General features: G+C 40.0%; 1 long non-coding RNA gene across 1 annotated transcript in view; it reads right to left on the reverse strand.

The window, feature by feature from the left end:
* The window catches only part of LOC147028196 (uncharacterized), a 32,115-nt gene extending 22,019 nt beyond the window's left edge, over positions 1-10,096 (reverse strand). Inside the window, exon 1 of the long non-coding RNA XR_015057459.1 lies at positions 8,265-10,096. This is a non-coding gene — a long non-coding RNA (uncharacterized LOC147028196). The remainder of the gene's footprint in view (positions 1-8,264) is intronic.
* Positions 10,097-13,535: the final 3,439 nt, after the last annotated feature.

The following is a 13,535-nucleotide window of genomic DNA, read 5'->3' on the forward strand; positions in this document are numbered from 1 at the left end:
GTCTATTTGAAACAGTTGTTGTTGTAGAGGACAGTAGAAGCAGAAACACATTCTCCAGTCCAATGTAGCAGTCCCCGGATGATACCATACCTCCATGGAAGGTCGCATTAACCGAACGTACTTCACCTTGGTTTTGAACATGAGCTAAACACGCAGAAGTACATTCAATCAAAGTAAACCGCCCCCATGCCAAATAAATAAATAAATAAATAAATAAATAAATAATCCTCCAGAACACGGCATTGCCAGGGTGCCAAATCACCACCATGTGGCACAACCACCGTGCAGCACATGGAGACAGAATTCAGAGGGAGCAGTGTACAATAATTGATGGATTAATTGCACAATTAAAATATCGTAATCATCACAGCATTTGAAAGTCTTTATCCCTGAGCAGGGGTCAGCTTTTTGCAGGCTCCAATCATGGTACCCTTTCTTGTGGCAATGTTTTTACGGCCTGATGCCCTAACTGACGCCAACCCTTAAGTCCCCTTCGACATGCAGGGATAATTACCAGGAAACTGGTGCTCATTTCGCCAACTTCAGAAGGATGACAGGCTGAGTCAACCCCACTGATGCTAACTCAGCAGCCAGCAGGGCTCAAACTCAGGACCCCAAGGATCCCAAGCCACCACCTTAACCACTGAGCCACACCAGGCTCAATTGCACAATTAAAATAAATAAATAACAATCGTAAAATCATTAATTTCTTAATCAATTGGCTCATAGAATACGAAAACCACCACGTTTTCATCCGAATCTGTAACTTTTTGAAACCTAAGTAATTCACCGAAAAATAAATAATGAATCGATAATATGATTAATCAAGTCAAAAATAACCTTTATGGCCAAATCACTTGGTCACTATCATGTCCACATATCAGCCTCCTAGCTACAAAGGTGCCTGAGTTATTGCCCAGATGAGAAACAAAATAAATAATTAATGAATCAATAATAATTAAGTGGTCAATTAATCAATTAATCCAAAAAATTTAAAAAAAATGTCGTTTTGGCCAAAGCGCATCTTCACTTTTGTTCCCAAATTTCAGCTTCCAAGCTCAAAGGATGGCTGAGATATCACCAGCCAAACAGAAAGAAAATAATTAATTGATTAATAGATTAATCAATAAATCAAAAAATAACCTTTTTAGCCAAATTACTTGTTCACTGCCATGTCAAATATCAGTTTCCCAGCTCAAAAGGTGCCTGAGATATTGCCCAGATGAGAAACAAAATAAACAAGAAAAAGAGCAATCAGAGATTGCAGACCCACGCCAGGAGTTGTTTTGTGTGGTGTGGTGCGCGGTGTTTGTGTAGTTTTGTGTGGTGTATTTTGTGTAGCTTGTACTGGTGTGCTACGTAATTCATGAGATATAATTGGAACTGCCACTTTATAACTGCTGGCAGTGATGACCGGGTACCAAGACGTCCCGCTTTGATTGGACACCTGACCCTGACCCTGACCCATGACATTTTTCATTATTATTCAATTGAATTTTGAATAGGATTAAAATAAATTCAATTCAAATCAAATGAAAGACCAAATCGGGACAGTCCTGCATTTGAGTAATCAGAACCCGAACAAGCAAAAAGCAACGATGAAGTCATTAGGAGGAATCTGGATAGGATTCAGGTTTCCGCTGCTACTCCTCTATCCTCACACCAATCCAGGCACAGCCAAGTGAGCCTTTTTCAAAAAAAAAATTAGTTTTTTTTAAGCTTCATTTATATTGACAAAGCAGTTCCAGAGAAAACATTTAATATTTTTCTTAAATCCAATATGGCTGCCAAACCATGTGACCTATGGCATCATATGTATGAACCTTTTGTTCCTCGTGGATAGGTGGTCATATGTGTAAAGTTTCACCTCGATCTGTTCAGCCATTTCAGAGAACAATATGGCTACCGCATCACGTGACCGATGATTCTTTTCTGTAGACCATTTTATCCCGAGATGACCCTCAAAATTTTTCATACTGCTCACATGTAGCATTCTACATATGCAATTATAACTTCATAACGAAGGCACCTACGATGTCATAAAAATATCACGCATTCCCCTTGAGGAGTACTTACTATGTGCCAAGTTTCAATTTTTTCCTTGGTGTGGTTTCAGAGATATAGGAGTTCCAAAGTTTTTTCTGATTTTCCGATATGGCTGCCACACCACGTGACCTATGACGTCATAATTATCATTAGAACATTCTACATGCAGAGTCGCACCAATGGTGAAAATTTCGTCTCAATCCGACAAGCAGTTGCAGGGAAAAACACGAAAGTTCTGTGCGGACAAACAGACAAACAAACAAACCCAAATGCAATACCCTCTCCTACGGCGAGGGTTATAAATAGGGCAATTTTTTGTTGCACTAAAACACGTGAAAAGTTGCATTTATTTTTTCCCAAAAGTTGTACCAAAAAGTTGCGCTAAAAAGTAACTTAAAATCCATGCCCAGAGGCTACTGCAACGACCAATTTTCAGTTAGTCATTTATTTCTTAAATTCTCAAAGCTAGCAAGTAGGCAATGATACAACATTTTCATAATTCAGCAATGATATGACATTTTACAAGGTTTTTAAAATCAGCATTAAATCAAATCACTTAAATTCATTGTTCACTGCTGTGATTGTAATAAACGGAAATATATTTCTCAACGTTTTCAGGCAAGAAGTTGCGGTCCTTCGCTAGTCGTTTTTGTAACATCAAAAAAAGAGCGTTCAACCCTCACCGACGTAACTTGACACTTTTGCCACTTTGCGTACAAACTTGGTGGAATGTCATCCCTTGCCAGATCCATGATCTGCTTTATGTCCTTGTTCTGCTCCAAACGCCTCTCCAAATAAGATGCCATCCCATATGGATCACTGCCGAAGCCGAGAGATTTCAGATCATTGAAAGCATCAGAGATCATATTCGGATAACTTTCGCATTTAGTGACCAGCTCAATCAGGCACTTGGAGTCACGATCGATAGTGAGCAAGTCCTTCGCCAGGTGTTCTGATGCTATAGCTTCCTTTGCTCTGGTAACAAGCAAACCATCGCCTTGAAATTCCCCAACGATTCTCTTGACCTCTGACAAATTGTCAGCATAGTAGTGCTGACAATGTCTGTCTGTCTGTCGATGTCTGTCGAGGTTCATTTTCAGCATCCTTGGCTCTCGTGTGTTTTTTTTTTACTGTTGCGATGTTTCAGAACACTGGACCGTCGTTCATGACACAAGACTGTAGAACATAGCTTTCAGAACAAAGTTACGACGAACTCAGTTGGAAATTCTGCTGCATAAGTTCATACTTTTGCGATGGAAGAAGCAGCTTCATTGGGCATAATTGACAAGTAAAGCTGACGTCCTTATAACAGAGATTAAACTCGATATTTAAGTTAAAGGAGGTAAGATATAACAACTTAATAGCAAATAGGAAGACCACAGCAACACATGACAGGAAGTCAGTTCATTCAATGCACAGATGATACTTATTTTGATTATTCTATTTGTTGTTTTTTGACGAAATCAGAGCCGCGAGGCTCCATAAACGCCAAGCACCCGAACTCAAAGTTACAACCAAAAACGGAAAAAATATTGATATAATGGAAGTCAAGAAATAGAAAGTAAATAAAAATAAAAAATAAAATAAAAATAATGTTATACTGTCCACCCCATTTCCGTTTTGAATTTCCAGACAAATTTAAAGAATCGAGGGTACATCTGGCTCAGTTAACAAAGTATATCCAGTACGCTTATTCAGAGAATACATTGAAGGATGTAACCGGTAATGTGAAATCGATTGGGGCTTTTAAACCAGGTTTCTTTAAAGACCAATGGATAATATCTAGTGGGGATGTAAGATCGCTGATGAATTTAGTAATCTCCGACACATGAGTGCTACACTTCGTGTTTATCATTGGAAGATTTACAGGAATCAGCAAGGGAATCCTGGGATTGCCTGGAGCCCACTCCCACCGATTTGGTGAGGACGTTAACCGGGCACTCAGTTTTGACGTGCTCTCAACCGTTTTTACTGGAGTCACAGTTTTCCCAATTTTAGGGACCATCCGGACAGCCTCAGCATATGACAGTTTCTCCTGCGTCTTCACCTGTTGGATCAGGGCAGCTCTTTGGAATTCAGGACATCCTCTAAAGGCTGCACTGTGGTCACCACCACAATTGGCACAAAACATTTCTTCACGAGCGCAACTTCCATACTCATGCTCTCCATTACATCTGCATCATTATTTGCCTCCACAGGCTGGAGCAGTCTGACCGAACGTTTGGCATTTGTAGCATCTTGAGGGATGTGGAATGTATTCCCGTACAGTGAAGGCTTGGTAGCCCAAGAAAACTTTCTGGGGAAGGGCTCTGACCCCATCCCTGACTGTGGCGAGACGGCGGGCATCAACAACTCCTACCTCCGCTAAATGACTCATGATATCATCAATTTCAATGGAGGGATCAATCCTGTAAATAACTCCTCGACTCTCCCTCATCACTCTGAGGAATATGACACAAAACACGGACCCAATCAAAATACTGGGCTTTCATTACCTTCTCCCATTGGTCGACTGATTTACACTGAATGAAGAGGTCTCCAGATCTGAGCTTTTTGGCACTAAACACATCTCCGAATTCTTTCTTGATTAATGTAACAATTTTTATAGGGTTGTCAAGCTTAGTGGTGTAACGCCGTCAAAAAAACTATAACCATAGGTTTGTGGTAGTACTCCTCAGGGGTAGAGGGGGCCTTCACCACTTTGGGGGGTTCCAAACCCTCGGAACTCTCCTGCTGTGGTCTGCTCCTCTTTCTAGTTCGATTAACCCTCCATGATGAACCCTCGTCATCATCACTAGAAATGTTGATCATCCCCGATCACCTCCTCCCAGCACCCTGAAAGATCAAGATGTCCATTTGAGTAAAGACTCGATCATAATATAGACTTAATAGGATACAGAATACCAGAAAAAGCCAATGCACCCATGACACTTAAAACCGTCCTGCAATAGCATCCGACCGAACTCTCCTGGACCACGCCCGTCGACCATCTCAAGCACGTGTCTCCGGCCCCAAGATGGCTCTTCCTTTCTCCCCATAGGTGATACTCCATCAAAATGTTCGTTTTTATCACCGCTTCACGCAGGCACGATGCCACATGGCCAAGCATTTTGCAGATTTAGCCACTCAAGTGCAATTAATGCCGGAAGTTGCGATTATAATGGAAAAGTTGCAAAAACGTTGTGCTTATAACTCCCTCCCACTGCATCCTCAGGCAAAAAGAAAGCGACATCTTTGCGTTTCGCGACATGGGGATGCCGTGAAAAAAAGTTGCAAAAATTTGCTCTAGTAACAAGTAATTAATTAATTATGTGGAATATGAATCAATTATATGGATAATATGGAATTGGGAAGGAGCGGTATACAAGAAACCTGCCATCCAGATTGAGTGTTTCCACACTGTGTGAACCATCAACTGTGTATAAATAATGGTGTACTACAGTATTCCTAGCACAACGGGACTAACTTTGGGAGGGGGGGGGTAGTTAAATTATTTGTTCCCTCAACCTTTCCTCACCATTTGACAAGTGTTGTTTGAACTTTAACTTAACCGTTTTTCATTTTCAGGAAGTGTTCCAATAGCTCGTTTCTATAAGGAATTATATATTTCCTCCCTTTATCAGCATATCCTCAAGTACAATTTCATTTCAACCAATGAAATTGTGCTTGAGAAAGTACCGATTAAGGGAAACCATTACGTGCTTGGAAATTGGAAATCAGCAAACATTACCGCTCTGCATAACAAAGATGCAAAAACAGATCCCTACAACTACAGACCAATCAGCCTTCTCCCAATCATCAGCAAGGTTATGGAATCCATCATCGCTTCAGACATAAAATCCTTCCTCTTCTCCAATGGCTTGATTTCTGATCATCAATTTGGTTTCAGACCAGGTCATTCTACCCTGGATATGCTGCTTCTGCTCTCCCAACAATGGATGGAGGTCCTCAATGCCAGACATGAAATCAGAGCCATCTCCCTGGACATATCGCATGCCTTCGACACGGTCTGGAACCCTGCCCTGTTCACCAAACTCTCTTCCTCTGGTGTCCAAGGACCTCTCCACTCATGGCTCACAGACTTCCTCTCCTGTCGCAGCCAACGTGTGGCCCTTAATGGAGTTATCTCATTCCCTCTTCCTGTCGACGCTGGAGATCCTCAAGGCAGTGTTCTGGGCCCTGTTTTTTTTTGGTTTTCATCAACGATCTCTCTGACTCTCTGAAAAATCCTCTTTATCTCTTTGTTAATGACTCCACCCACTGCCATACCATCTGTCATCCCTCAGATCAGCATACCGCAGCTTCTTCACTCTCTGCAGATCTGGATAAAATCATAAGCTGGTCCAACACATAGAACATGTTTTTCAACCATGACAAATCTAACACTCTCACTATGTCTCTTCAAAAGGATCGTCTGGAACACACCCCCCCCCCCCCTCTTGTCTCCTGCTCCCTTTGTTGCACGTTCTGTGTGTTAGCTCTCATACGAGCCTCGACATTGTATACAAAAAAATAACAAAGACAAGAAAACAACATGGCTGAAGTTAAATCACTTGTAATTATTTCTCCTTCTCTTACGTTTTCCTCCGAGATCGCGTGAGACAAAGTACTTTCCTTGCTTCGTGCCTTTTTTTTAAGCCTTTGCATTCTGGCGACAACGATAGCTTCACTACATTACATTTTGAACCACCAGCAAAGAAAACGAATTGTTTTTCCTGATTGGAAATTCCTTTGGATTCTGATTCAGTGCCTTGTGTTGTAAATGAAAAATTAGAAAACGAAAATGGTTCCCTTGTGTTTTCAAAACACAGTAATCCTGCGAGCTGTTTTCTTACTGGCATGGGACCTGTTAATGTTGTGCAGAAAGGAATGAAATCATGGAATTTTTACCATGAGACTGAGGCCTAGATTCAAAGTGCACCCTTCATGCCTCTCCTTGAAGAGTTTAATTCCAAAACGAGATATCTCCATTGTGTCGTTTTGATAATTTTATAAAATGCCATTTTCACTGATTAATTAGTGGCTGCACTATTGGCCCAAAATTGTTCACCCAATACCCAGGTGGAGTGTTCCATCAGCAAAACTGGGAAAATAGAGGAATACATGTTGATTCTTATTCTTCTTCTTCTGTCGAAGGCAGAACAAGGCTGTGATTAACAGCATTGGTTGAAGGTGCGACTGTGCCGCTGATGCAGTGCCTCCTGTAGATTAGGGAATTAATTTGTAATTTGTTCATGGTGCCGGCGATAGCTCGCCGACTCTTCGCAAAGGACACTATGGAATCCTTAACGTTCATTAGCTCATAACCGCAGAGTGGACATCAAATTTAACGTCCATCCGAGGAACGGCACACACATTGATAAATAAAACTGCCTGGGAAACATCAGGATGACAGGTTATTGCTGGGTCGGGAATCAAGCCAAGGCAAGACAGCTTTGAGACGAGTGTGCATCGCTCTCGACCATCCTGCTAACCGACATGTTTATTGATGAAGAAGCACTAAACCGCCTACGATCTGCAGATGATGTTTTCATGTCAAGCAATATCCAAAACAAGATCGGTAAATGCATGTCTGAGAAAAGGTTGAGGACGTGTTCAACTTCGGGGCTTTGTTGTTTTTTACAAACTAAAATGGTGGCCAGTCAGCCATCTTGGATCTGAGGTTGAAAAAGAAACATGACGTGCCTATGTATACCATTGTGTGTTGTCTTTTTACCAAATACAAATAAAATCGGTTCATACATGTCCGAGATATGGTTGAGGACGTGTTCAACATCGGGGCTTTGTTGTTTTTTACAACTAAAATGGTGGCCAGTCGGCCATCTTGGATCTGACGTCGAAAAAAAAACATGACGTGCCTTTGTATACCATTGTGTGTTGTCTTTTTACCAAATACAAATAAAATCGGTTCAAACATATCCGAGATATGGTTGCAGATGCACATACGCACGCACATGAAAAATGAGACCAAATCCATAACAATTGTGGCTAATAACTGATAATCATGGTGGAATAGCTCAAGTTGGAGAGTCAAAAGATCGGACAACAAATGGATATCACAAATCAAAAACGATGCTCAACAGCGATGCAAAATAAGGAGGCTCAGATTAATCATTCATGCAAGATGAAGGAACCAGAAATTACATTTACTGAGCATGACTCCTACAAATGGATACAAATCACTTTGAAGAAATGAATGAAGATGTACTGGAGCTCACCTACTCTTGAAGAAAGACACCGTTGGATATCCACCAACTCATATACACTATACACCAACTTATGATAGCAGACGTGACACCCGGCTTAACGTCCATCCTGAGGATGACACACACACTGGTGAATCACCCCAGCAGTATTCAGTAGTGTATTTGCAGGACATTTGAAGTTACAAAACTTGATTAATTTTTCGTTTCGCTCATGTACAGTCAATGGAAAAATTAGTAAACTTTCAAAAAACATGAACAATTTGCATTACTATTTTCCCAAAAACTGATCATTTCTGGAGCTAAGATTTCAGTTTGAATAGTTGGCGATATTCTTTAGTGCCAGGTTAAAAATCTCAAGGCAGTGAAAAACCTTTGCAATCAAGTTCGAAACGACAAACACAAACACAAACAAAACATCATGACACATAAATACCTACAAGGGATGACGACTGTACCTGGCACAGAAATGACGACGAATTGTTGGTTTCCATTCCAGTCGTCTCACGATCTCTTCTCCAACAATTTCCTTCTTTCAGCGATACATTCTGATTCAGCGATACATTGTGGGGAATCTATACATTCTGAATCCCTGACAGAGGCATGCGCTCCACCGAGTGCCCTTCTAGTTTCTTCCTGCTCTCCCAATTTCCGAAATTTCTGAGCTCAGAACAGGCTGGAACTTTCGGAATTAAATTTTGCACAAATAATGTGAATAGAAAGTATGCGGCGCTGACATAATTTTTATTGACCTTGACCGAATTAAGATCATGATCTACATGTACACATTTCAACATTTTTCACAATAACTTAAGGTTTGTCTGATTGGAACGAAATAGAACTTTCGAGATAGCCTAGAGACCCGAGAGCAAGGCACATTTATGCTTAAATTACATCATACCCATCCGGGTTAAAGGTCAAGGTACTAGGAGTACTAAACCACCATTTAAGTTTTTCTCCCTTTTTTCTGCCAATGTCCGAGCTGCATCTCAGATCCGGCTGGAACTTTTGGAATCGGATTTTGCATCAATAATAGGAAAAAAAATTATTCCATGGTTGACATAATTTATTTGACCATGACTTTATGTCATGACCCAATTTTACATTTTTCACCAAAACTCGACTGAGGTTTGTTCAATCGGAATGAAATTGCCCTTTATAGATAGCTTATAGCAAGGCACATTTCCACATGATTTACATCATAACCCTCTGGGTTAAAAGTCACGGTCAAATGGCAGTCTGAAAAAATAAAAATAAAAAAACGCGGTTTTTTTTGTCATTGCTCAATTTTGCTCGTCATCTTCACATATCGCCTTCCAATATATTCTTGCATCAAAATACTGGACCTGCATTGATGTTGTACATCTGTTATTTGATTAGTGTCCTTGACCTACGTTTTTCGGTTTGTGACCTAATTAACAAAAAACACCTTTTTGATCATAACTTGAATAATTTCCTCTGATTTTCTTTATGTTGAGTTTTATGGACAGATTGTATATGGGGACACGTTTTCTTAATTTACACTCTATCCCTAAATTTTGAAGGTCAAGGTCATACGGTGGTCTGAAAGAAATATGGCCATCATTGGATCAAGGGTCAAGGGTAAGTAAGTCGCAAGCGATTGCCAAGGGTAAGCTGGAGGAGGCTTACCCTTGGCGATCGCTTTGTGATTGCAGATATCGAGTGTAAATATTGTTTTTGTCCAACAGTTTGGACAAAAGAGTGTGTGTGTGTGTGTGTGTGTGTGTGTGTGTGTGTGTGTGTGTGTGTGTGTGTGTGTGTGTGTGTGTGTGTGTGTGTGTGTGTGTGTGTGTGTGTGTGTGTGTGTGTGTGTGTGTGTGTGTGTGTGTGTGATGAATACTGTGACTTTGTGTATATTTCAAAAACTTATAGAACAAGAAGGGCACTTAGTTGAGTGCATACCTCCACAACATAATGCATGATCCAGGAGAACATATCAGGCTGAATACATTTTTGAAATATCATGCTATACCTACAGCACTCTATCGTTTTTGGCCCGATTTCTCAATGGTGAAGAATCACTTTTAAAATTAAATAATTATCATATCCAGATCCAGATTCGGATCTTCACCAAAATCTAATCAATTCGTCATGCTCACACACCCAACCTGTCCACCAAGTTTCGTCCGAATCCGTCCACAAGCACACAAACAGACAAGCAAACAAACAAGCCGGTAGGCAGACATGGGTAGTCGATCAAGTCGAATTTAGTCGTTTTTCAGCCGTTACCAGCCAACAAAGCGTCCATAGCAACAGTTCTTTCTCACACATAACTAGGACATACCATGAACCTACCATACCAGTTTCATGTATATCTGACTCATAGTCTCTGAGATATAACGAACTTCGTTTTTTTATTGTTTTCGACCAGGGTTCATTCAAAGTCTATCTTCTCCGACAGTTTTCATAAGATCTGGCTGGAACTTTTTGACAATATGGCTGAATGTACTGCCCACAGTCGCTCGTGGCCCGATTTTTGATTTTCGAAAAAATAATTTTTTTATGATTTTTCTAAAATTTCAAAGTCCTGTTGCTCGGCAACGGTGGTGTCCATAGCAACGTTTCTCATTTGCACACAACTAGGTCATGGTATGAACCTACAAAGTTTCATAGAAATTGCCATTGTATTAACTGAAATCGCCATTTTAAATACTGATAACAAGGGTAGAAAAAAAAAATTTTGAGATTTTTTTTTTCGACTAGATCCAAACCCAACAAACATATCGATGGAAATACTGACAATAAGGGTAGAAATTTTTCAAAAAAATCTCAATAGATTGACTACCCAACAGACAGACAAACATATCGACAGAAATACTGATAATAAGGGTAGACTAGATTGACTACCCAACAGAGAGAGACGCGTGACGACATAACCTCCTTCACCTTTGGTGGCGGATGTAATGAGGCTTATGAGCATGTGCGCACATTGCGTGCAGGAGAAAGACAATGTAATGTGAAAACTTGATTGCAATTCCATGAAAAGAAGAACTATATAACCTTTGTATACTATAATCAGAACTTACAATGAGATGTGGAAGTCTTTGCGGTTCCTTTTTTCTTTTTACTCTTGCAATATAACGGCTGACATTATAATGCTCTTTGAGAGACCTTTGTGTGACAAGGAAGAAGATTTTCATTGGTCACACCCACACACAATAAGCTATTCAACTAAAAGTCAGTTCAGTCTATTTCACATTACCTTCAAAGCATTTCCCTAACTCAAAGCAGCCAGAACCAAACCTTCCTGCATGTCTGGGCAGAAAGATTACCCAGTCCGCAAATGCATTGATCCATGGTGCCATTCTGTTCACTTTCCCAATGGGCTTGTGACTCCATTGCATGAATTCTGGCAGCCACTGACCATGGTCCACTCCTGTGGCCAACCAAATAAACAACGTCCGTGAAAACAAAGGCTTTGGATTAACTGAGCAAAATCTTTAATTCCATGCATATGAAACTATGTCTACTGCAACCAAACAAGGCTGCAGGATATCCCAGAGGTATGTACACTCACCTTTACGATATCTTGCCTGGGTTTGAATCCTGACCCAGCTATAAACTGCCACCCTGGTGTTTTTCAGGCAGGGTGAAGCATCAATGTGTGGGCCATCCATCGGATGGACCAAAAACAAGTTGTCCCTTCTGCTCGTATTAGTTGGTGGATGTTAACGATCCCACTGTTATGTGTTCTTCAGAAAAAGTAAGCAAGTTATCACTGGCACGTTGAATAAATTCTGAATTTCTAACCTCACTGAATGCTGGCAAAGGAATGGCAAATGACCCCCTATAACTGGCCATGCCGAGAAACTGCTTCTTGCGCAACAACGCTGGAAGAGTCGTGTGTGTGTGTGTGTGTGTGTGTGTGTGTGTGTGTGTGTGTGTGTGTGTGTGTGTGTGTGTGTGTGTGTGTGTGTGTGTGTGTGTGTGTGTGTGTGTGTGTGTGTACATATATATATATATATATATATATATATATATATATATATATATATATATATATATATATATATATTCAAATTCTCTGCATTTCTTCCTCTATGTATATATATATATATATATATATATATATATATATATATATATATATATATACATATATATATATATATATATATATATATATATATATATATATATATATATATATATATATATATATATATATATATATATATATATATATATATATATATATATATATATATATATATATATATAATCAAAATGATTCTGCATGGAATAACAGTGAAGATGGAAACAAGCCGGTAGGCAACGAGGGATCCACGAGGATCGAAGCGCTGGATACGATGCTTTTCATTCTGACCGATCCACCAACGAAGATTCATTGCCAAGACGTATTGGTTCACATACAATTGTTCCTCTGCCTGGCAAGATTTTTCCTATTGCGTATTTTGCCAACTGGCACTCCTCATAAAAAATGACGGTAAATAGAGACCCTATTTTTGAAGGACTACCATTTGAAAAATAATCGGTTTGCTGGTTTGTGCTGTGGAGCCTCACGTTGCAGACACACACACATACATACACACACACACACACACACACACACACACACACACACACACACACACACACACACACACGGAAAACCGGATAAACTTCTCTCAATGCTCTTGTTTGACCACACCTCCTGAGCCACACAATATTTTTCATAAGCCAGGCCCACTTTCCATAAGCCACGCCCACTTTACTACGCCACCCCCACTTTTCATCAACCGCGTCCACTTTCCCGAAGCTCCGCCCACTTTCCTAAGCCCCTCATAAAAAATGACGGTAAATAGACACCCGATTTTTGAAGGACCACCATTTGAAAAATAAAACCTCAATCAAAAATCGGCTTGAGTGAAATTTTCTAAATATCTCAAAGTGTTTAATTCCGAAGTCTCGTTTCTCGACATTCAAAACTGAAGGACAAGTATTGAAAATACTGTACGCGGTTTTTCGGCCACTGCACAGCAACGGGTGGTTGCAAGGCAACAAAATTCAAACGCGCACATTCCCAGACCATATGGCACCTGTTGGCAAAGTTTCATCGAAATCGGTTTGCTGGTTCATGCTGTGGAGCCTCGCATTGCAGACACACATACACACACACAGACAGACAGAGGAAAACCCGACAATAAGGGATATCTTGCGAATCCAACTAATAATATATATATATATATATATATATATATATATATATATATATATATATATGTCCATATGTATGTATGTATATATGTTTAAATATATATATAT

The sequence above is a fragment of the Eptatretus burgeri genome, chromosome 4 (genome assembly GCF_056783735.1).
Source record: "Eptatretus burgeri isolate ZD-2024b chromosome 4, Ebu_testis_v1, whole genome shotgun sequence".
Classification (NCBI taxonomy): domain Eukaryota; kingdom Metazoa; phylum Chordata; class Myxini; order Myxiniformes; family Myxinidae; genus Eptatretus; species Eptatretus burgeri.